Source organism: Sus scrofa, chromosome 1 (assembly GCF_000003025.6).
Source record: "Sus scrofa isolate TJ Tabasco breed Duroc chromosome 1, Sscrofa11.1, whole genome shotgun sequence".
NCBI classification, from domain to species: Eukaryota; Metazoa; Chordata; class Mammalia; order Artiodactyla; family Suidae; genus Sus; species Sus scrofa.
The window spans coordinates 239,809,360-239,835,006 of NC_010443.5; the positions used below are offsets into that span (position 1 = coordinate 239,809,360).

At 43.7% G+C, this 25,647-nt stretch overlaps 1 protein-coding gene across 7 annotated transcripts in view; it reads right to left on the reverse strand.

The window, feature by feature from the left end:
* HEMGN (hemogen) overlaps positions 1 to 25,209 on the reverse strand; it is a 44,066-nt gene extending 18,857 nt beyond the window's left edge. Inside the window, exons 1-3 of one of the 7 annotated variants that reach the window (XM_021066422.1) lie at positions 24,857 to 25,209; positions 23,232 to 23,350; positions 21,695 to 22,753 (exon numbers count right to left, since the gene is read on the reverse strand). The gene's annotated coding sequence lies outside the window, so the exon portion shown is untranslated. Of the gene's footprint in view, positions 1 to 7,152; positions 7,240 to 21,694; positions 22,754 to 23,231; positions 23,716 to 24,856 lie in introns of those variants that run through there. The other 6 variants (XM_021066411.1, XM_021066438.1, XM_021066431.1 and 3 more) reach the window with 6 other exon arrangements.

Genomic DNA, 25,647 nt, shown 5'->3' on the forward strand with positions numbered 1-25,647 from the left:
ACCCTGTCGCATCCTTCCTAAGTCGATTCCACCTCTGCGTCATGTTCTGATATCTAAGAGCAGAACATGGAGGGACGACACAAGGGTGGGATCTCAAGTTAACAGTAATTAGGGAGCAATATTGGGTGGAGGGGGCCCGTGGAGGGAGTTTGGAGCAAACTAGATTGGAAGCCAGGCAAGGTGTCTCTGGTGTGATAAGCAAGCCACAGCAGGAACTTGTCTGGGACAAAAATAGCCACACAGTAAGTTCACAAGCCATAGCTCATTGTCCTTTCCCTCGGAAGTCAAGTCTAGAGTCATTACCAGAATGTGACATGTTAGGCATTAAAGGTTGGATATTTTTAACAAAAGATGCCTTGTTCTAGAGTTCTTTGTATATATACATGAAACCTCTCTCTCAAACCCTTGGAGGGTGGTTACCACTCCCGATTCACCTTTCTATCCCCACAGTATAATCTAGTAGGAGGCTCAGCCCAGAGTAGTCCCCATAAACACCCTCACTCCCATTTGCAGGGCCAGCCTCATGGGCGTGCGGCCTGTGAAAATATGTTACACACACAGAGCTGCTGATGCTGCTGTGACTTAATAATGGCAATACCAGCAAGAGCTCTGCTCCAGAGCTCTTTCTACTGTCATTCCCTAGCAATGACCTATGTGCCGGAGATACAGCAGTTAAAAGATAAAAAGTCTCTGCCCTTACAAAGCCTACATTCTATAAACAATAAGCATATAAATAAAAGATGGATCAGATAGTCTGATGAAAGCTTTGAAGGAAAGTGAGCAGGGAATGATAGAATAAGGAATGAGGAGGGAAAAGTTGATGGCGATTCCTATATTAAACAGAGTGAGAGTGGAGAAGACCTGAAGGAGGTGAGGGGCCAGCCCGGAGCCACCTGGAAGGGCATTCTAGGCAGACAGGCACTGACAAATGGCCTGAAGTGAGGGGGTGCGGGGGCATGGGTTATTGCTATTGTTGGGATTTCTACTCTGAATGAGATGGATAGTCTTGGGATGGGTTTGAACAGAGGAGTGATGCCATCTGACTTACATTTCTAAAGGATTATTCTGTCAGTTAAAAAAAAAAAAAAAGATTACTCTGTCTCTTCTGTAAAGAATGGACCATGAGGGAATTCCTGCTGTGGCTCAGGGGGTTAGGAACCCAACTTAGTCTCTGTGAGAATACGGATTTGATCCCTGGCCTCACTCAGTGAGTTAAGGATCCAGTGTTGCTGAAAGCTGCAGCAAAGGTCAGACATACGGCTCAGATCTGATATTGCTGTGGCTGTGGTGTTGGCTGGCAGCTGCTAATTGGATCTGATTAGACCCCTAGCCTGGGAACCTCCATACGCCACGGGGGCAGCCCAAGAAATGGCAAAAAGACAAAAAAAAAAAAAAGAGTCAAAGACTATGACAAGGGTTTTGGTCTAAGAGGCAGGAAGGACGGAGTTACCATTAACGGACGAGGAAGACTGGGAGGAGCAGGCTTGCAGGAGATGGACAGGAGTTTAGTTCGAGGCATTCTAATACATTAGGGAGAAAAGGGCAAAGCAGCAGCCAGTGAGGCAGAGAATAACCAGAAAAGTTATAGCGTTGGAAGCCGAGCAGAAAAAAGGGTTTCAAGGAAGAGAGTGATTAACTGCGTCAAATTTTGCCAATAGGTTCGGTAGAGGAAAGATTGAGAATTGTCCTAACAATGTATTTCCTAACAATTTACTTAATTATGGACTGGAGCCCAGAAAGGTTAGGTGGCTTGGCCAAGTGCACTCAGGCAGGACCAGCTGCAGAATTTTCAGGGCCCAGTCCAAAATGAAAATGCAGAGTTCTTCCTTCAAAAATTATTAATAATTTCAAGACGGCTAGAGCAGAGTATCAAACCCAACACTGGACCTACCTTCACAAGTGTTTCCCTAAATCTTTGTAGCAAACTTATAAAACAGTTTTTAGTATGCTCATTTTTCAGATCAAGACACTGGTGCTCAGAGTATAGAATGATTTTACTAGGGTCCTAGAGCTAGACTAGTCATTTGAGCCTGAAACCTGAGCCTGCAGCCTCCAAGTCTGGCCTTCTTCCTACAAGACTAAACTAGATATTGAAGGAGAAAAGTGCTTTCTTGCCTCCTGACCCATCTGGAGCAGGTTTAAGGATTTTGTTCTGAGGGGTTTTTTGGGGGGTTTTTTTTTGTGTGTGTTTGTTTGTTTGTTTGTTTTTGGTTTTTTTAGGTTTAAGTATTGATGTCTTGATCATGCATTTCAGAGCCCTGGTTGAACTGGGCAGATGTGAGAGGGAAGGAAGCACATTGCTAAGAACTTCTGCCCTGGGGCTTTTTATGGCCAGGGTGAAAAGGGAGCACTGGATACTATTTAGTTAGAAACATAATCTGACAAAAGTGCCCCAAAGCTAATGTAGTTTTAAGCTATATGGAGAGAATTATAGAAACGAGGGCAATCAGAGTCCTGCTACACTTTGGATTTTCATCCCATATATGGAATGTTATACTGTGAAGACCGTGTGGGTGAGAACTAAAAATGTGTGTGAACTAGAGCAAGGGATTTGGGGCTCTACCATTTCCTGGGTATACAGTTTGGGGGGAAATTGCTTGATTCTTTCTGATCCTCAGTTTCTTCTCTTGTAAAACAGAGAAAAAGTAATACCTCATTGGGATTCTGCGAGAATAAAAGGGCTCACGAGTGCTTTTTATAAAATGAAAAGCACTGTGCAGACCCACATGCCATAAACTTGGGCAGTGTTAATAGTATTATTAGAGTGTTCTAAGGATGCACCTGGGCATTTTCCTTGAGTGCATTTGTGTGGAAACATCAAGAGAGGGAAGATACCATACATTCATTTTCCTTAGTGTTCTTTCCTTGCTAAAATACTTTTTCAAATTTCAGTACTTAAATTCTTTTGTTTTATATATTTTTTAATTTATTTATTTATTTTCCTGCTGTACAGCATGAGGGCCAAGATATACTTACATGTATACATTTTTTTCCACCCTTTGTTCTGTTACAATATAAGTATCTAGACATGGTTCTCAATGCTCCTCAGCAGGATCTCATTGTAAATCCACTCCAAGTTGTAGCCGATAACCCCAAGCTCCCGATCCCTCCCACTCCCTCCCTCTCCCCCCCCGGCGGCCACAAGTCCTCCCTCTCCAGGTCCATGATTTTCTTTTCTGTGGAAATGGTCATTCTTTTCAAACACCAGGCCAACCTTTGTTTTCCTTAGTGGAGAAGGAAAGTTTCTGGTTTCCCTCTCTCTCACAGTCTGTTGATGCATGATAAATACATCTGTCTCTGCTAAAATAGATGATGCTGTGCACCTACAGATAGCACAGTCTGTGAGTTTAGAATGGCTGAAACCTGACTTTTGATCGAGGTTGCTCCAAAGTCCCTCCCTCCACCAACACTGCTTTCCATTTCTTAAAGTGTAGTCAATAAGCATCTCTGGGTAAATATTGGTGCGTGGTCTTCTATCTGGGAAAGGACAAGTGTGCTCCCACCTTGAGCCTCCATCACATCCCTGTCCTCACTCTGCTGAATTTCCAGAGCTAACAGTGTACCCTCAAGTCTATTGCCTCCTTCTCCTCACGTCACTTCTTCCCTTCGCATTTGCAATCTCCTCCATACATGCTTCTCTCCTACGTCATCAATTATTTCCAAATGGCCAGATTATGTGTTCTCTTCTCAGTTCTCTCTCTCTTTCTCTCTGACCTCACTGTGGCTCACAATTCCTCTGAGCGCTTGCATTGCTCTGTTCTTGGCTTCTGTGGCCATATGTTAACCCCTCTCTCCTCCCTCATCCTCCTCCACACACTTCTCTTTCACTCCTCTAGCTGTGGGAGGTACTTTCCAGAGATGACTCTCAGCCTTTTCTCTCTCACTCTTCTTAGACAGTCAATCCAACTGTATACCGTTAGCTATCACCTCTATACAGATATCTTCTAAACAATGACCTGAGTTCTCAGATCACATTTTCAGGTGTCTCTTGAGTATCATTCCTAACTTGAATGTCCCACTGTACCTTCTACTTAACATAGCAAAAAGAAAGCAGGAGTTCCCAGGTGGCACAGCAGGTTAAAGATGTGGCACAGGTTCGACTCCTGGCCCAGGAACTTCCACATGCCAGGAGCGCAGCACCCCCCGCCACCAAAAAACAAATGTATCTTTTCCCCTAAAACCAATCTCCCTTGTGCTTTATTTCTACCATTCTTAACTATTCTACTATGGAAGAAAAGCTCTGTGGTCCTGGCCAACCAGTTGTAAACCTTCACAACTGTCTCTAAGATACTGCCTCCTCACTTTGGTTCTCGCGTCCCGTGGGACACAGTTCTATGAGTTCATTCTTCTCAGTGTCCCACATGCTCATTCCCTCTCTTCTTTCCCATATCCATCCAAGAAGAGGACTAGTTCTTATTGTAAGTACTGGCGAAGATTTCTAAGTGGTTTATTTGCTTCCATGTCCCCCCAACTTCCCCAGAATGTCCTGCACAAACAACCAGAACATTCCCATATAACTGGCTCTGAACTGGTCACTACTCTGTTTAGACTCCTGTAAAGTCCCAGTATTGCTTGTCAAATAAAGACCAGATTTCTCAACCTGGCATTGAAAGCCAACTTCCCAATCTTCTCTCCCATGACTTTCCTGAAAATCCCCAGGGTTCCAACTGAATAGTGTCACTTGCCCTCCCTGTTTGGTCTTGATTCTTTCTAACGCCCACAGTACCTTGATTCACACGTCCTGGCTGCTGAGTGCTCTTCCCTTGTGTTTGCCCACCCAGATGGTGAGTGCCTTCATCACAAAGCCTTTGATGACGCTGACGATGATGATGACGATGATAATGTCAGCCACTCTACAGGCACATACTAGGTACCTGACATGTCACAAACATTATCTCCTTTAGTTCTTCTAACTAATATCATCCCCACTTCACTGATAAGGAAATCAGGGTTTAACGAAGTTAGGTTACATCCCAAGGTCACATAAGCTCAGAAGTGCTATAGTTAGGGCTCTAAACCAAAGCAGTCTGACTATAAAGTTCACAAATTAATTATTCTTTTCTACTACCTTTTTTTACATAGAGATAATCTCTCCTTTCTGAGCTGTAATGACACTTGATCTGGGCCTCCTTGTATAGTAAACACCAAATATTTTGTATTTTACTGTGTACATGTACATAGCTTTTCCATAATAGTCACTCAGCAAACATCTCTTGAACATGTATTTCTTGCCAGCCCCTTGACTAAGAATTGGAGATGTAAAGAAGAATCAAACAGGAGTCCTTTCCTCCAAGGAACTCAGTCTAATTGAGGGTGAGAAACAACAAGCAAATCTGAATTTAGAATATAATGCAATGGATAATTTTTAATGTCAATATTTCCAAATGTTCTGAGAGTAGAGGTGGAGTGCTTAATTCTGTTGCCATAGAAGAGGAAAGATAAAGATATTATATTAGGTATTCTTTGGCTGTAATTCTCTTTATTCATAACTGCCTTGGGATGATTCTGCATTGGCCAACAAGTAGAGTTGGGAAAATGATGAGGCTGTATATGTGCATAAGAGTGTCATGTGTTTTTTCACTTTACAATAGTGTTAAGCTTTTCCACTTTTATTAATTTCACAGAAATATAATAACAGCCAATATCCCTTAAAAAAATAATAGCCAATATTTACTGAATATCAGCTTACCGTACTCCCGACACTCTTCTAAGCACTTTATGGAATTCATTTAGTCTTTATAAGATCTTTTAAGGGAAGTACTACTGACACCCTCTTTTGTAGATGAAGAAACTGAAGCACGGACATTGAACCTGTGCCCTAAGTCACACACCTAGTAAGTGGCAAAGCTAGGTGGTTTGGATCTAGAAGGCCATATGCTTAACCACTTGCTCTCTTGTCTCTCAATTTTACTTCTTTCATATTTAATAAGGCAACAACATATTTTCTTTTTATTTCTTCTTTCCTTCCTTCCTTTCTTTCTTTCTGTCTTTCTTTTTTTTAGGGCCACACCCGTGGCATATGAAGGTTCCCAGGCTAGGGGTCTAATCGGAGCTACAGCTGCTGCCCTATGCCACAGCCACAGCAATGCCAGATCCAAGCCACGTCTGCAATCAACACGTCTGCAATCTGGCTCACCGCAATGCCAGATTCTTAACCCACTGATCGAGGCCAGGGATCAAACCCGAAACCTCATGGTTCCTAGTCAGATTCCTTTCCACTGCGCCACGATGGAAACTCCCCTTTCTGTATTTAATTTTATTTTTTTATGGCCATACCCGAGATATATGGAAGTTCCCCAGGTTAGGGGTCAAATTGGGGCTGCCACTGCAGGCCTGTGCAAGAGCCACAGCAACAATGGATCCAAGCTGCACCTGTGACCTATGCTGCAGTTTGCAGCAACACCAGATCCTTAACCCACTGAGAGAGGCCAAGGATCGCACCTGCATACTCGCAGACACTGTGTCAGGTTTTTAACCTGCTGAGCCACAGCAGGAACTACTCCTCTATTTTCTTTTTCAATCCTTTCTTTCTTTCTTCCCCTTTTCCTTCTCCCTCATGCTCGCCTTCTTTCTGCAATGTGCTGACTATCTACTCTGTGCCCCAAAGTATTTAGGGTGCTGGGGATACAAAGGCAAGTATGAAAAACAGCATGCATAGAAAATTAAGGGAACGCAGAAAGGGGACCTCTAACCAAGATGGGAGACAAGGTCAAAGAAGTCTTCCTGGAGTTCCCATCGAGGCTCAGCAGAAACAAATTTGACTAGTATCCATGAGGATGCAGGTTCAATCCCTGGCCTTGCTCAGTGGTTAAGAGTCCAGTGTCCCGGAGTTCCCGTTGTGGCTCAGTGATTAACGAATACAACTAGGAACCATGAGGTTGCGGGTTCGGTCCTTGCCCTTGCTCAGTGGGTTAAGGATCTGGCATTGCCGTGAGCTGTGATGTAGGTTGCAGACGCGGCTGGGATCCCGAGTTGCTGTGGCTGTGGCTTAGGCCGGTGACTACAGCTCCGATTCAACCCTTAGCCTGGGAACTTCCATATGCTGCAGGAGTGGCCCAAAAAAAGGCAAAAAGACCAAAAAAAAAAAAAAAAAAAAAAAGAATCCAAAGAATCCAGTGTCCCCATGAGCTGTGGTATAGGTTGCAGACCCACCTCGGATCCCATGTTGTTGTGGCTGTGGCTGTGGCGGAAGACTACAGCTTCGATTCCACCCCTATCACATATGCCACGAGAGTGGCCCTATAAAGACAAAAAAAAAAAAAAAAAAGGCAGTCTTTCTGGTGATCTTGGGCTTAGTTTTGAGGGTGAATAGGAATTCACTACTACGACACAACCAGACTCAGAGGAACAAACACAGGCTGCAGAATCAGATCTAAGTTCATTCAAATGAGGTTCTGTGTGGCTGAGATCTTCCAGGCTCAATTCCCTCGTATTTGGAATGGGTATTACAACATCTACCTTTCATGACTACTGAGAATTAGGAATTATGACTTTTGGAAAGCATCTGGCAACATTAGACCTTAATGGTTTGGTTGCCATTATGGTTGTTCATAATCTCAACAACCATAAGTGAAATAGAACCACTAAATAATAAAGGTAACCAAGGCATGAAACTTATTTTATAGATATGGAAATGGAGATCCAGAGAGGATCCAATGTCACACAGGAATGGTGGCAAGTGGAACTGGAATCCAGATCCTCTGAGGGTTCTACCATTTTCCCTTTATCTGCCTGCTATTTCAAATTCTCCTGTCTACAAGTCAATCTACCTCATCCTCTGGCTTAATGAAAATTTCCCATTATTGCATTTCATTCCCATGATTTTTGCCATATTCTTGTAATAACATTTTCTGTACTATTGTTTAATGTTTTTCCTCAAACTTATTTTTACTAAACATATTTACAATGGAAATTTTATATCACCATTATAAATGAAAAGCCAACAATGTCGCCTTTGAAATCACAAGTTTGTGGTATTACAAATACAATTCTTCTAAGGCACATTAAAATAAATACTGAACTATTAAGATAAAAGATGTTTCATCTGAAATTATCTGCATTGCCCCAAGTGGAATAAATGCATATTACCTATTGGGAAATGCTGGCTTTTGGATAAATCCAGTGAACTCTTTTCATTTTGCAGAACTTTTAGATCATGTCCGAATTGTCCTAAAACCAAACTGCCATTTGCAGTGACTGATTTATAATTCAAAAGGGTCAGGGCAAAAGACCCAAATTATTCCCTTGCCTGCCGCCAACCCACTGTTACTCATATCGGCTACTCTCCACAGGGTCTCTAGTTGAGCACTAGCCCCTCCTATGTTTGCTCTTTCCTCACCCCTTGGAGTTTTAACTACTCTGAATACTCCTAGAATATGTGCTAGAACCTAACGTGATGCTTTGGTCTTATTTGTTTGGAAACCTCACTCCTTGCTTCTAGCAGATTCTATCCCCTGGACTTGACGTTTAGAGTTAGAATAACCTAGATGAGTCCCTGCCTGAGAGGAAATACTGCTGGTGAACTGTGACCTTCCAAATAGTTCATCCCCAGTGCTTGCCAAGGGCCTGGCACAAGGTATACATTCAAGTAAACAGTTGTCACCTGAACCAATTAAGGCAGAAGTGACTCTGGCTAGAACTTCTGCCACCAGGTGGCCATAAATGGCAATTGCACCATTCTCACTTAACTAGGTCTTGAGATTTGGCTCTAGGATGCTTCCTGGGAGGCATCCTGCCTCGCTCCCTAATTCTCTGACACTTTCTGTTCCCCTTCCTGCAAGTCCTCCTCTGGGTGAGTTAGCACCCAGGGATGTCTGCATATCAAACATTCAGCTAATTGATATTCTGTCACAATCTGTTCAACAAGTGTTGGGCTTTTTGTGTTTGGGGGTGTGTGTGTGTGTGTGTGTGTGTGTGTGTGTGTGTGGCGGTGGCTAGTGACACTTTGGTTTTATTTTTAGCCAGGTTGGAGAGGGAGGAGAAGGAGTTACTTCAGCAGGCAGAAAATGCATTGCCAGGTCTTTCCTCCCTGGCATTCTCCTAAGCGGCTGTGAGCACCTTTAACAGATGGAGCTCAGGATGTGATCAGATCTGATTTTATCAGCATATATTCTGGGTAAGTTCACTGTGAGGATGAAGACTTCCTTTGTGCTTCTTTATGTTCTGTATTGCCACCCTTTATTGTTAGTACTCTCATCTCATTTTAAGGAAGCTAGCCTTGCTCAGCCATGATAGACACCTGTGGGGGAATCATGTAGCAAAGTCTGATGTTCCAGTGGAAGAAAAGAAGGTGAAAGTCTGGCCTAGCTCTTTGTAATGCGCCTTCTCCTCTCCATCAGCTGTAAGCACATCTTACTTTTTTTTTTTTTTTTTTTTTTGGCTGCACCCATGGCACACAGAAGTCCCCAGGCCAGGGAATGAACCCGAGCCATAACAGTAACCATAGCAGTGGCAATGGTAGATCTTTAACCCACTGATCCACCAGGGAACTCCAAGCACATCCTATTCTTAAGTGCCAGAACGGCCTTGGTAATCAAGAGGGAAATAACAAACCCAGACAGAAGAGCCATCTTCAGAGATTGCCAGCAACCCCAGAATTACCCATAATTCTTCTATCTGATGGGCTTGGTCTTTTTGATGAAAATCAAATAGGATATTACACATTATAACCATAGCCTTTACTATTAAAATTGGATATACTATACTTCACTTTTCGGGAAACACTAAGAGGAGCAATTATCACCCTGAAGCATGTGTGGTACAGCAGATAAAGACTGGACTCTTGGATCAGAAGATAAGTAGGGTATCTATTTCCACAGAGCTGCTATTAACTTCTGTTTTTGCCCAGTGCAGATGAGTGTACAACACTTTGTTCTCATGTAAGGAGACTAGACAGAATTACCCAGCAGAATTTTAAAAACTTGGTCCATCCAACCAAGACATACTTTCTAGAAAATTCTATACCTACTCTGACCTATGGAAAACTCCATTTCTATATCCTGCCACCAAATAGCACCCACATGGTTTCAGTCATCTCTCCAAGAAGGAATGAGGAGAAGAACCCTCACTAATCCAGTCAATTTAATTCCCCTTTAATGGGAATGAAATCAAGATCTCAATAATACATGATTCTGCTTTCTAGTCTTATATAGAAATTACACCTTTAGCTCTAAATCCTAGATAGCTCTGACTAAGGGAGTGAAAAACTGATCAAGTAATAGAGTTGCTGTGCAGTAGGGAGCAGAAGTGGAAAGAATAGATTGGTGATCAGGTGGTACAATAAGTAATGGGCTTGAGACTTTTTAGTAGGTCTGGCAGGGATGCTTGACTGGGCAGGAGAGCTATTTGTTTTGGAAATTACTTGCAAACTGCTAACTGTACCTTATGGAGTTATGAGAACTGGGGACACAGTAACACTACATTTCACAGAATTTCATAGCTGGAAGAAATCTTTAATGTCATCTAGTCAAATCTCCCAAGAGATTTCTGAAAGCCCTGTATGGACTCAATTTACTAGAAATAGAATATACTTCTGATTTCAAAAATTTTGTTAAAGAAAACCCCACAGAGATTTTTTTTTTAAAGTAACCACTATCATTCTAATTATTACTTCACAACCTTGGGAAAGTTACTTCATGTATGTAAGCCTTTGCTCAAAACATGACTTTGGGCAAGTCACTTCACTTCTCTGGATATAAGTGTCCTTATCTACAAATACCAACTCCTGCTCCATGTTGCATGCCCCTCGGGGTGGATAATGGGCTCAAGAAGATGACAGTAGTGGAAGTGTCCTGGTAACTGTAAGGAATGGTGTAGTTTTTAAAACATAAGAAGAGTTGCTACCAGCTCCTACATTCCCTTGCCAGTGACCCCTCATGCCAAGTAAGATGCAAATGTTTCTATTAAGGTTTCTCCCCATTGCCTGTAGTTCTCCCCCATAGAGTTACCCACAGATGGGTCCCTACAAGAACATTCTCCAAGGGCTCCTGTGTCTTCTCACGAAAGACAAGGAATGGGCCTGTGCCCATCGCAGTGTCTGCGAGGGAACGAGCCACACGCACACAGGGAGGCTTTCAGTGGGAACAGCTGCAGTCTCTTGCTTGTCCTACATCCTCAACTACCAGCGCCACTTGTCCGTGGGCCTCTAGCAGCTATCAGAGTGGTGAACCTAAGGAGCACAGCAGCAGCAAACCACACAGAGGACCCTCATAATCTTAGGTTTCAGTCACAGCAGAACCTCATAATGGCACAGATTGTTGTTCATTCTAACGGGCATTTATGAAGTGTCTGTTATGAGTCAGGTCCTGCCCTTGCCACCGAGGGTAAGAGATGAGTCAGATGTGCTGTCTGCTCTCGAGACCTCACAGTTTAGTGAGAGAAACAGACTCATGAGTGTCATATACTGGATGTGTTATGACCAAAGGCTACACAGTGTTTGGGCACAGCTGATGGATGGCTTAAGTCTGTCTGGGGGCTCAGGGTGGGCTTCTCAGAGGACATAAGATTTCAGTGTTACCTTAACAGGGGTTTAGAAATTCCCTGAGGTGGAAAATGGTGGTGGGGGAGCTTGGAGTATAACAAATGAGCATATAAAGGCACAGAGAGGAGTTCCCGTCGTGGCTCAGTGGTTAACGAATCCGACTAGGAACCATGAGGTTGCGGGTTCGATCCCTGGCCTTGCTCAGTGGGTTAAGGATCTGGCGTTGCCGTGAGCTGTGGTGTAGGTTGCAGACGAGGCTCAGATCCCATGTTGCTGTGGCTCTGGTGTAGGCTGGCGGCTACAGCTCCGATTCCACCCCTAGCCTGGGAACCTCCATATGCCGCGGATGCAGCCCTAGAAAAGGCAAAAAGACAAAAACAAATAAATAAAGGCACAGAGATGTGACGGGGCACCTTGGATCTGGGCACAGTAACAGGGGGCCTGACCTGTGTGCTACACATCAGGGAATGGAAAGACCTGAAACCAGAGAGGTAGCTGGGGGCCAAGGAGCAGGCCTTTATGATGTCAAGGGGGAGCCGCTGAGGGGCTCAGGGAGGAGAATGTCGTGGTCAGGTAAGGTTCTTAGACAATTTAGGTGGCAGTATGGGGGCTGGGTGAGAAAGGAGAGAGAAGATAAATTCACCGAGGTATTAAAGGAAAGGACAGATTCTAGAGAGATTTAAAAGGTAGAATTGAAAGGTCCTTATGAGAAATTGTAAGAGCTCCGGCACAGGAAATTAAAAGAGAAAGAAGGCAGACTGAAAATCTAGTGAGGGCCCCAGGTAAAATGACAAGATATCTTGCATCAAGCAAATCACACCTTGGCTTCTATTTATCAACTGCCTGGCCAAGATGGCCTTTGTAATGTTTGGGGACAGGAGGTCAAAATCTTTTGGGACAAATAATTTTTTCCAGCTAACAGATCTGGCTGGCTAGGCCAGTGTGCCCCTCCTGCCCCAAGTGTCTTAGCCCCAAAGCTAACTGTTTTGTCGAGGAAGATGCCTTCCCCAGATAGAGAAAGGTCACATGTTGGTAAAGGATTGACAAACAGCTGCGACAAGATCTATCTAGATTCATGCATTACCACGAAGAAATGCCTATCTCAGAACACTCAGCTGCCTGTAGCATACGATCACAGACCACACATGTGGCAAATTCCCGGAAGAATTGATATTTGAGCTGGGTCTTGAAGGAAAGCAAAGGAAAAACAAGTACACTAAAATGATAACCTTCCTGGTTTGGCCCTTTTTTAGAAGTACACCTAGAATGTTCTAGAGTACAACTGTCCAGTGGAGCTTTCTGCAATGATGAAAATGTTTTTCAGTTCTATCCAATACGGTAGCCATTAGTCACATGTGGCTCCTGAACACTCTAAATGTGGCGAATGTGACTGAGGAACTGATTTTTTAATTTAATTTTCATGAATTTGAAGGTAAATAGCCACCTGTAAGCTAGTGGCTACCATGTTGGACAGCACAGCTCTGAAGCCCACTTAGCAAACCTAAGTTTTTTTTTTTTTTTTTTTTTTTTCTGGCCATGCCTGCGGCATATGGACGTTCCCAGGCTAGGGGTCAAATTGCAGCTGCAGCTGCTGGCCTATGCCACAGCACACGGCAATGCTGGATTCTCTCGAGCTCTTTGTTTCATTCCATGCCTGTTTCTGTTCTCTTCATCCTAGTCCCTCCAGTTTGTTGTACTAATTGTCTTCTAGCTTCCAACATTGGTCCTATTTCCTGGCTATTGACTTCCTCTCTCATCCCAGCAGAAGCCTGGACTATCTTCTGTCTGGCTCTTACCTTTATACCTCCCCAGCCTGTGCTGCTGTGTGGACCTAGAGAAAGTAGCTTCAGAGCACCTGTCCTGTCATGTTGGGCCCTTCACCAGACCTTATCCACTCCCTCCCTTCTTTTTCACTGTTTTGTTTCCAGCTCACTTTAACCAGTCAGTTAGCAACCTAGAACATTCGAAGGTGGAACAGTTGGGGTGGAGGGTGTGTACTGGATGGGGAAGGAGGGCTATAGCCAGTTGAATGAATACTTTGATTTGAGGCCTCTGGAAGTAGGTGAAGGGCTCCATCCTGAGGGCTTTTCTGTCAGACTTTTTTTTTTTTTGTCTTTTTAGGGTTGCACCCCCAGTATATGGAAGTTCCCAGGATAGGGTTCGAATCAGAGCTATAGCTGCCAGCCTATGCCACAGCCACAGCCACACCAGATCCGAGGCTCGTCTGCCACCTACGCCACAGCTCGCGGCAATGCCGGATCCTTAACCCACTGAGCGAGGCCAGGGATCAAAACCATGTCCTCATGGCTACCAGTTGGATCTGTTATACAGATTTATATACAGAGAGCAATATTGATAGATGGACTACATTTGTGGATGGAAAGGACAGATTCAGGATGCCAAAAAAAAAAGGCTCTTGCTCGTCTAAAGCATGGGGCCAAATTTAACAGGATGGAATGTAATAACGACAAATCTCAGATCCTGTTTTGAGGTCTCAATGTTAATTTCCTAAGTACCAGTATATGGCTTAGAAGATTTGGGGGGTTTAGATAATTAAGAATCAGTGATGAATAACAAGAAAGGCAGTATACTCTTGGACAGCACTAATAGAATTGTATCCAACAAGGGAGAGCACATCCAAAAGAGACCTGCTCATTCCCACCCTGACCAGACCACACCTGGATCACGTTTCAGGTTCTAAGCACCTCACCATTTTTTTTTTAAAGGGGGAACATTGACAAGCTGAGTGACCACAGTGGTAAACGGACAGGTAACCCGTCATCTAAGGACCTGGGACAATTGAGCCTTACAAGAGCAGCCCATGGGGACAAGGTCACTGTCCTTAATGTCTGAAGGCTCAACACAGAGCAGACATGCTCAACGTGGCTCCAGAGGGCAAAGCAAAAACGAACAAGTGAAAACTCAAGCAGATTTCTGCTCAGTTATGAAGAAAACATTTCCAGTGGTCAGAACTATGATGTGAGACAGTTTAATGTGTAGAGGCAGAGTTTGGTAGAGATCCTGGAGAAATGATGTTAAACACGTCCCAAAGCCAGTTTGTTCAAATACCGATTGTCTCCGCAGTGATGGATAGCTAATGCAAAATGCAGAGTCCCTATACATGCTGACCCCGCCTAGCTTCCAGGTTCTATATTAGGTGTCACTCCTCTCATTCTAGCTCAGCATTCTTGTCAAATAACCTTGGCTCCTTGTATGCGGGAAACAGGTTTCGAGCACAGAACCTCCAGCACCAAGCAGAATGGCAACATAATTTTAGCTCCTGAGCAAAATGGGTCTCACAATAGCGCCGGTACAGTACGCACATTACCATTTGAATATGCTATATAACAAGCGTGCTAATTATTCTGAGAAGAATACTTGAAGGATAACATAAGCTGTGATCATTAGAGGAGAAAGGGGCTGGTAATTTATGACATGGCTGCTGCTTGATATTCAAAAGTACCTGATGGCTCTCATCACAGGTAAAAGGTAATTACTGTGATTATACAATATCATGACAGTGACAGGAAGCGATCAGAATTTTATTGGAAATCAGTCTGTGTTATAGTGGGGGCTTTTTTTTGCCACATTCAAATATATTACTAATAAAAATGTAGAGTTCCTCTTGTGGCTCAGTGATAACAAACCCGACTAGTATCCATGAGGATGTGGGTTCAATCCCTGGCCTCACTCAGTGAGTTAAGGATCCAGTGTTGCCATGAGCTGTGGTGTAGGGAGGTCACAGACTTGGCTCAGATCTGGCGTGGCTGTGGCTGTGGCTGTGGCCAGCAGCTGCAGTTCTAATTCAACCCCTAGCCTGGGAACTTCCATATGCTATAGGTGTGGCCCTAAAAAAAAAAAAAAAATGTCCTCATTTGGTTGGTTGGTTCCTTTCACAGTTTGGCTATGAATACACTGCTGTGTTACTAAGCTCAACTTTGCAGGAAACGGCTGAGTTTTCACAGGAGATGAGAAGCTGAGGTGAGGAGGCCTCAGGTTGGACGTGGGAACACGACAGTCACCTTGCACTGGAAGAAAAGCTGTAATGGGGAGCTGGCTGGAATGGCCTAGGCCGGCAGCTCTCCAAGGCTGATCTGCAGACCTCTGGGGGATCCTGATATTCTTTCAGGGGGCCCAGAAGATCAAAATTATTTTCATAATAACATTAAGATGCTTTTGGCTTTTTCACAGGACTGAAAGCCTTCATGTCCTATGACTCACCTTATATAAAATGTCCAAAACAGGCAACTCTATAGAGACAAGAAGCAAAAAAGGTATTTTCCAGGGACGAGGGGAGGTCAGAAGGGGTTGTGACTACTTAATGAGTTTGGAGTTTCTTCAGGGTGATGGAAATGATCCTGAACTAGGTAGAGGTGGTGGCTGCACAATTAAATGCCACTGAATTGTGTACTTTAAAATTGTTAAAATTATGAACTTTATGTTATATAAATTTTACCACCATAAAAAACTAAGACAAAAAAAAGTAAAAGCTGGAGTTCCCGTCATGGCCCAGTGGTTAACGAACCCGACTAGGAACCATGAGGTTGTGGGTTTGATCCCTGGCCTCGCTCAGTGGGTTAAAGGTCCGGCATTGCTGTGAGCTGTGGTGTAGGTTGCTGACGCAGCTTGGATTCCACGTTGCTGTGGCTCTGGCGTAGGCCAGCAGCTGTAGCTCCAATTAGACTCCCAGCCTAGGAACCTCCACATGCCACAGGTTCGGCCCTAAAAAGACAAAAAGACCAAAAAAAAAAAGTAAAAGTTGCATATTATACCACATGAGAGGTTCTTCCTATCAGAATATTAAAGGTGCTTGAGGGGTTTCTAATCCTAGAAGTTCTCCTCTTTGCCAGGTCTTGCATTTCTACAACTCTGAAAGTATGAAACACTTCCTTTATTCTAACATGCTGGGCCCTTTAAAACCACTTCTTTGGATTTGCCTCACACCAGTCTCTACATGAAATATCCTGTCAAGCTGGAAAGCTACTACTTGTTTTTTGGAGTCCATCTAAAATGGCATTCTGTTGATGAAAACTTCCTGGGCCTCCACCCCTAACCCCACCCCAGGAAAATTTTGTCCCTTTCCCTAGTCCAGGTTCTTACAGTGCTTTGGTCATATTCCTTATACGGTTTTCTTGATATAAGACCTTGTCACATTGTATCAGTTACAATATATCACTGCTTGTCTCTCCTAAAGGGAGTATTTTCTTCTTACCCCTAAAGGTCAGTAGACACACACACACACATACACACACACCCCTCGAAATGTGCTAATTAATACCTTTACGTTAAGTACTTTTTAAAAGGCTTCACAAACATTGAATCATTTCATCCTTATTACCTTATATATATTTTATAGATGGTTAAACTGAGGAAAGGAAAACTTTAGCGCATGCAGAGATGTTAGATGGCTCAGCTATCCTGACACAAGGCATGCAGAGATGTTAAAACAGCAAAACCATATGATGGCATCTGGCGTCAAACTTGGAACATGGCTGGTGCTCAGTAAATGCCTGCTTCATGTGACCAAAAAAAAAAAAAAATGGCTAATAATATTAGGTCAATGAAAGAGATCCATTCTTATGACCTGTTAAATTCTTCCGTATCTTTTTCAGACCTCACAGAGTGTTAGAGCGGGGAGAGACCTTGGTGATCTCCTCATGCAAGGTGGAGATGGGGCAGGGGTGCTCCAAAGTGATCCTGAGGAAGATATATGGTCCTGGAGCTTAAGAGGAGAGATCTGGACTACGGAAAGTCATCTCCCAGAAGCGAGAGAGTGCATCAGATCATACAGAGACAAAGGGTCGCTGAGGATGTTTATTAGTCAGCAGCTGGGAAACCCTCTATCCAGAAGAAAGGCCAGAGGAAGGCAAGAGACCTAGGACATGGGAGAGTCCCAGAGCAATGCACGATGCACCAGGGCATGCATTATCCACAGGAGATACACAGAGCGTCATCTCAAAGAGCACCTCAAGGATTCTCACAAAAACCAGCTGCAGTGTCTTGCCCCATCCCACCCTGACAGAACTCCCCAGAGGCAACTACTGCCAACACTTTTAGCTATTTCTTCTGATGTTTTCTTTCATATTTATGAATACATGCTTCTACATCTTGGTTTTTCCACTTTAGACATTATCTGTTGACTTTTTTCCTTTTTTTTCTTTCTTCTTCTTTTTTTTTTTTTTTTTTTGGCTGCACCCGAAGCATGACGAAGTTCCTGGGCCAGGGATCCAACATATACCACAGCAGCAACCAGAGCCACAGCAGTGACAATGCCAGATCCTTAACCCACTGAGCCACTCGGCTTCCTATTACTAGAAGATTAGGCTTTAGCTCACCACCACCCCTCTAAAAGCCAAGGGGCACTAAGAAACTGGAAACCAAGTGACCCATCTCACAGGGAGGCAGCTGCTATTCAGCAGGTTATTGCCAAGAAAAGCAGTTCCATGTTCACAGAATGTGTCAAAGTACGTTCGCTTGTAAGTAATTAAAACACAACTGGAAAACTGACTTAAGAACAAAGCTCACACTAACATTCCAGAGTAATTCAAGCTTCAGGGTGGGTTTGAATCAGCAGAACACCAGTGTCATCAAAGCTGACCTGGATGTGAGGTGGCTGCGGAGAAGTCCCAGAGCTCCTCACCCATATTGAGACAGATAAAGGTCACTTCTAGAAGCCTCTTTCTCAGGAGTCCCTAACAAATATCTGTTAGTCTGGATTGGGTCTTACACCTGCAGTAGAAACTATGGGGCTCTCCCTAGATCCCCTCTTCAGGGGGAACACATCCACTCCTCAGCTGCTGGGAATATTCTTGCTCTCAACCTCAAGGCCACTCCCCCCAGTGTTTTACACACGCACACCATTTATCCCCCCTACCCCACCCCCAGAGTACAGCCTGAGGTCCGTGACTGGCTGATGCGGGCATGTAAACGTCTGGACCCCTTCAACTGGGGACAGCTGTGAAGGGCGAGCCCATTCTGGAGTTCCTGGTGGGGGCAGCTAAGGCTTTGGTTGTAACGTGGCACCTATTTTGCTAGTCAGCTTCTTTCCACGCTGACCCTGCCTTCTTCACACCCCCATAGGTGTATGTCCTGAGAACACTCTCAGTACACCTACTGCATGCAACTCTCCATCTCAGATTCTGTCTCCAAGGAACTCAATCTTAAGATGGGTGCTTGTTTCTGAATCAGTATAGGTGACAAAAGATAAGACTATGCTGGCAAATTAGGACTAGTTTGCAAGCCCTGTTCTAGAACAAGGGCTGGCGTCAGCCTCTTCCAACACATAGAGGCTCAGCCAGGGAGGATAGGGAATGGAACAAAATTTTGAATTGTTAATTTAAAAAAAGGGGGGAAGAATCATATTAGGAAGGCAGCTGTAAAGATCTTTTGATCTTTCCAGAGAAGCTAGAAACAGTTTATGTAATAAAAAGAAAAACCTCACAATGTTTTAATGTCAAAAACTAATTGAGATTTTTAAAACACTATAAAAGAGTTCCCTGGTAACTCAGCAGGTTAAGGATCTGGCATTATCACTGCTGTGGCTCTGGTTACTGCTGTGGCAGGGGGTCAGTCCCTGGCCTGGGAACTTCTGCATGCCTCGGGCATGGGCAAAGTAAATGAAAAAAAACAAAACAAAACAAAAAAACACTATTAAGAGCCAACGAGACTGGTCTGACTCGGATCTCACGTTGCTGTGGCTGTGGCATAGGCCAGCAGCTGCAGCTCCGATTCGACCCTTAGCCTGGGAACTTCCATATGCCACAAGTGTGGCCTTAAAAAGAAAAAAAAAATAGAAGGACCCAAAGAAAAGGAACCCAGCTGAATTAAACGGTAAAATCGGGACCAGAATCCAGATCTCTATTCCCAGGGTAGAGTTCTTGCTGCAACCAAGCAGCCCATTTTTTTTTTTTTTTTTTTTTTTGGTCACTATCATCTAGTTATCCCAGAATGATAGAACTTTTGGGCTAATCAGCCTCAAGATTCTCACAGACAGGAGGTTGCCAGGCTCTGTCCTTTTCAGCAGTCTAGAGTGTCTAACCATTTATAGAGATCAGTTATTTGATTCTGTTTAGGAGTTTCTTTTTAAAAAGAAATTGAGCTCAAATGGTTCAAAAAAAAAAAAAGACATGCACTAAAAATTTCACTCCCACTTCTTCCCCCATTGCTCTTACCCCTGCCTACAGGGAATTTCTCTTGTTAGTTTCTTGTGAACCATTACAAGAAATTTGAAGTCACTCTCCTGATTCTCAAAATGATGTGCTAGGGCGGGAATATTTATTCACCCTCACTTCACCTAAATCAAGAGTCAGGAGTTCCCGTCGTGGCGCAGTGGTTGACGAATCCAACTAGGAGCCATGAGGTTGCGGGTTTGATCCCTGCCCTTGCTCACGGGCGTTGCCGTGAGCTGTGGTGTAGGTTGCAGAGGCGGCTCGGATCCTGCGTTGCTGTGGCTCTGGCGTAGGCCGGTGGCTATAGCTCCAATTCGACCCCTAGCCTGGGAACCTCCATATGCCGAGGGAGTGGCCCAAGAAATGGCAAAAAGACCAAAAAAAAAAAAAAAAGAGTCGGGGAGCCAAAGTAGATGAAAGAATGAAAGAAAAACTAAGTCTCGACTAAGCACTTTTTTTGTTGTGTTTTGTTTTGTTTTTATGGCCGCACCTGTGGCATATGGAAGTTCCTGAGCTAGGGGTCAAGTCAGGCTAGGGGTCAAACTGGAACTACAGCTGCCAGCCTATGCCATAGCCACAGCCACACCAGATCTGAGCTGCATCTGTGACCCATGCCCACAGCTTGTGGCAACGCTGGATCCTTAACCCACTGAGCAAGGCCAGGGGTCGAACCCACATCCTCATGGATACTAGTCAGATTTTTGACCAACTGAGCCACAAGAGGAACTTCCCGACTAATGATTTTCCACAATGTCATTACACCTTTAAATAGCCCTGCAGTGTGTGATAAGCGCTTAGCTTCCAGGCCCAGGATGAAAGGTATGATGAGCCCAGAAGGCAGGCTGGGCCACTCAGCCAAGGGCTCCTTAAACCTCCTAACAGGACGGAGCCTGCCCAGGGAGGGACCACCCCAGGCTGAAGAGGGACCCAACAGGCAGTGTCCACTTTGAAACAGGACTTGTTTCCTCTTGTTCCTTCATCCCATACTTCCAATCTGTCACAAAGCCTAGTCAAGTTTTCCTGTGAAATATTTATCCTGTCTGTCCCTCCCTTTCTCTTTTCATAGCAAAAAAAACTTGGTTCAGACTTTAGTTACCTCACACATGGGTTACTGTCACAGGCTTTTTTTTTTTTTGCTTTTTAGGGCTGCACCCGTGGCCTATGGAGGATCCCAGGCTAGGGGTTAAATTGGAGCTACAGCTGCTGGTCTACCCCACAGCTCACGGCAATGCCAGATCCTTAACACACCAAGTGAGGCCAGGGATCGAAACTAGGGATCCTAGTTGGGTTTGTTAACCACTGAGCCACGAAGGGAACTCCCTGTCACAGGTTTTTAATTGGTCTCCTGGTGCACAAAGACCTTTAACCTAAATTAGCATTACCACATCCAATTTCCATTTACAACATGTGTGTAAATCATGCGGATCCTTTAAATAGCCTCGTTTTCAAATCTTTCAACTCCATTCAGTGGGAACAACCCCCTCAAGGTGTTACTAAAAAGGGTCATGCAAAGAACACATATTCCAGCTAAGGAACAAGGCTGGTCAGCAGAAGGAAGAACTTGTTCAAAAAATGGATAAATAAATTGTGATGTATTCATATACTGGAATATTATTCATCCATTAAAAAAACGAGCTACTGATGCACAATAACCCAGATGAATCTCAAACATATCATGTTGAGGGAAAGAAGTCAGACACACAGCAGTACAAGTAGTATGACTTCATTCACATGAAGTCCAAGAATGGGCAAAATCACCCCTTGGGGATGTAATTCAGAACAAGGCTTGCCTCTGATGGGGCACTGTCGGGGATACAGGGGGATGTGACGGCAGTGCTTTCTACACTGATTGGGGCGTTGTTACACAGGTATACGCCTTTGTCAAAGCTCACCAACTATCTGCTTAATATCTGTGCATTTCACTGTAATTATTCCTCAATTTAAAACAGAGAGAGAAGTAAAACAAAACAAAACAAAACAAAAAACAAAACAAACAAACCAAAAAAACAGAGAGAGAGAGGAGGAAAAGAGGGAGAGGGAGGCTGACCTGCTCAGGCTGTTGCAGAAAGAAGAATCCGATGTCCAGTGAAAAACAGTGGCTTCCTAGTAGTGCCTTGCCCTCTCTCAACATCTCTCTAAAACACATTTGAAGAAATCAGGAAATTAGGAATCTGACAACTTCTGTACAAAATCTGACAGAACTGTAATGCCAGAGTCTCGGCAACATCTCTGCTCTTACAGAGGGCACGGTGCAGCTGAATGGAGAAAATCTGACTGACCCAGTTTTGAGCTCCTATCATGCCCACTTCCATTCCCTGAGCAGATTGCCTCAGAAAAGGTAGCAGGGCCCTCGGCCCTCCCACACCATCTGTCCTCTGTGCTCGGGGGACGTCCAGCCCTTTCGGAACAGATCTCAGGCAGGCAGAGCTCCTTCTCCCAGTGTCCTCACCCAATGTCGGGAGCCACCTCTGCCAGCTTGCAAGCTTTTTAATTTAAATTTCACTGGTTTCAGAGTAACACAAGGACAGAGTTTTCAATGAAAACTAGGACTACTACAGAGCCTGTTCCCCAAAATAAGGTTCTCCTGCCTGGCCCCGCCTACTTCACTCCTCCTTCTCCCAATCACCAGCTGTGATTCTTTTAACTGTGATCTCTGGTGTTGGCCTCCTTTTACATAAATAATGTGGTTATGTTTCATGTTTCTTGAACATTAACTGTTAACTTCCTCCTGTGAAAAGTAAGGATTTAGCTCTCTCAGACCCTCACTCCTGCACAGCTTTGATTTCTCCCCCCTTCTTTCAGTGTTGGTTGTCCATGTTAATGTGACTACATAATGTTCCATACACATACTGGAACTATATTTCTTGTACAACTTTAAATTTTTCCTGGAGTTAAGAATGACCCCCCCCCTCTTTTTTTTTTACTGTTTTCATTTCTTTCTCTTGACTGACAGCACCGTGGGCCCTTGAACAACATAGGGGTTAGCGTTGCTGATCCTCCTCGCAGTTGAAAATCCATGTATAACTTTGCAGTCAGTGCTCCACAGCCAATGTACATCCACAGACTCAATGGACCTTGTATCCTATAGGATTGTAGTTTGTGTTTACTGAAAAGCAAAAAAAAAAAAAAAAAAATCTACAGGAGTGCCCATCGTGGCACAGTGGTTAACAAGTCCGACTAGGAACCATGAGGTTGCGGGTTCGATCCCTGGCCTTGCTCAGTGGCTTAAGGATCCAGCTTGCCGTGAGCTGTGGTGTGGGTCACAGATTCGGCTCGGATCCTGCGGTGCTGTGGCTCTGGCGTGGCTGGTGGCTAAAGCTCCGATTAGACCCCTAGCCTGGGAACCTCCACATGCCACGGGAGCGGTCCTAGAAAAGGCAAAGACAAAAAAAAAAAAAAATCCACGTGTGAGTGGTCTCACACAGTTTGAACCTGCATTGTCAAGGGTTGACTGTATGCACTTTGGGGGAAGAATGAAAAGAAATAGGATGGGAGTGGGGGGTAGCACAGGACCCGTGGTGGCCCTGTGCATTCTAAAAGGTAGGTTCTCCACTTCTGCATGGTTAATGGAGATGCACTCTCACCTGGGCCTGGTGTCCCCGAGTCCAGCACTGCTCTTAGCCCATTTCTCCAGAGAATAAACTTCTGGTCTTCTGCCACTTGTCCGCTGGCTTTCCATTTGCTAAATTGTCCCAGGGGGGTACTGGTAAAGGTATAGAGAGACAAATAAGTGAACAGTGAAGGAGGTCCAGAAATAGATTTAAGAATCTGTAAGAATTTAGTATGTGATAAGGTTTACATTTCATGTTCATTGGGGGAAAGAATGTCATTTATTATATGGTATTGGGACAAGCAGCTCACCATTAAAAATGAAATTAGAGCTTAACTTCAAGCCATATATTAAAATATTATTCTACATAGATTACTTATTTCACATTTACATGAAACCAGAATTATCAGATGAAAATATAGTTGAGGAGTTTCCTTTGTGGCCCAGAGGAAACAAATCTGACTAGTAACCATGAGGTTTCAGGTTTGATTCCTGGCTTTGCTCAGTAGGTTAAGGGTCCAGCATTGCCGGGAGCTGTGTGTAGGTCACAGACGCGGCTCGGATTCTGCATTGCTGTAGCATAGGCCAGCAGGTGTAGCTCTGATTTGACCCCTAGCCTGAGAAATTCCATACGCTACAGGTGCTTCCCTAAAAAGCAAAAAAAAAAAAAAAAAAGGAAAGGAAAGAAAAAAAGAAAATATACGTGAACACTAATATAATTTTGGGGTGGGGAAGGATTTCCTAAGCATAAGAACAATAACCATAAAGATTAGGGTTATTCTAAATAAAAATTTAGAATTTTTCTTCACCACCTTCCCCAGTGTGTGTGTCTATGTGTGTATACCTAAATAAAAATTTAAAAGCAAACAAATGGGGAAAAATAGTTTGAACACATATGTCAGATGAAGGGTTAGTATTCTTAATATATCCAAAGCACTTATTAATAAGTAATTTAAAAATACCAACAGGACATGAACAAATTACTAATAAAGAAATACAAATAGCTTATAAATACCTGAAAAATACGCAGCTCCATTAGTTATATAAACAAGTACAAATTAAGTAAGAATGGGATATCACTGTCAACTTATCTAATTGATAAAACATTTTTTAGTTTTGTTGAAATATAATTCAGATGCCATAAAGTTCACATCTAAAGTGTATAATTCAGTAGTTTTAGTATATTCAGAGAGTTGTGCAAGCATCATCACTATCAAATTCCAGAACATTCCTGTTATCCCAAAAAGAAACCCCTTATTCATTAGCAGTCACTTCCTATTACTCCCGTGGCAACCACTAATTTCACTTTCTATCTCTATGGTTTTGCCCATTTTAGACATTTCATATAAATGGAATCATACACTATGTGGCCTTTTGTGTCTGGCTTATTTCAGTTTTTAAATTTTATCCATGTTGTAGCATTTATCAGTACTTCATTCCTTTTCATGGCCAAATAGTATTTCATTGTATGTATGTATTAGTTGTACCTATTTGCTGCCATAATAGAGGGCCACACTAGAGGTTAAGGATTTGGTGGTGTCACTGCTATGGCGTTGTTTCGATTCCTGGCCAGGGAATTTCTGCATGCTGCAGGCACAGCCTAAATAAATAAATAAATTGCCACAAATTTAGTAGCTTAGAACAACACAAATTTATTACCTTACAGTTCTTTCGGTTAGAAATCCCAAACAGGTATCACTGGGCTAAAATTAGGCTAAATTGACAGAGCTGCATTCCTTTTTGGAGGCTCCAAAGAATCCATCTTCTTCCTTTTTCCAGTTTGTAGAGGCCATTCGTATTCCTCGGTTTATGGCGCCCTTCCTCCATGTTCAAAGGCAGGTCAGGCTCTTCTCAAGTCACATGACTTTGACTCTCTCTTTTGTAGTCAAATCTCCCTCCTTCTTTCTCTATGCCTCCCTTAGCATTAACTCCATTTTGAGTTAATTTTTGCATATGGTGTAGGGCAGAGGTTCAACTTCATTCTTTTGCTGTGCATATCACGACACGTCTTTTTTTTTTTTTTTTTTTTTTTTTTTTTTGTCTTTTCCAGGGCCGCACCCTGGGCATATGGAGGTTCTCAGGCTAGGGGTCTAATCGGAGCTGTAGCCAGCAGCCTTCACCACAGTCACAGCAATGCGGAATCCGAGCTGAGTCTGCGACCTACACCACAGCTCACGGCAACACCGATCCTTAACCCGAAACCTCATGGTTCCTAGTCGGATTCATTAACCACTGCACCACAACAGGAACTCCCAGCAGCACATCTTTTTTTAAAAGACTGTTCTTTCACATAGGATTGCCTTGGCACCCTTTGGTATTCAACCCTGTCATTAGTTGAAACTGATTGGCTGGAGCTCCTGCTATGCCTCAGTGGGTTAAGAACCTGACAGTTGTCCATGAGGATGCAGGTTTGATCCCTAGCCCCATTCAGTGGGTTAAGGACCTGGTAC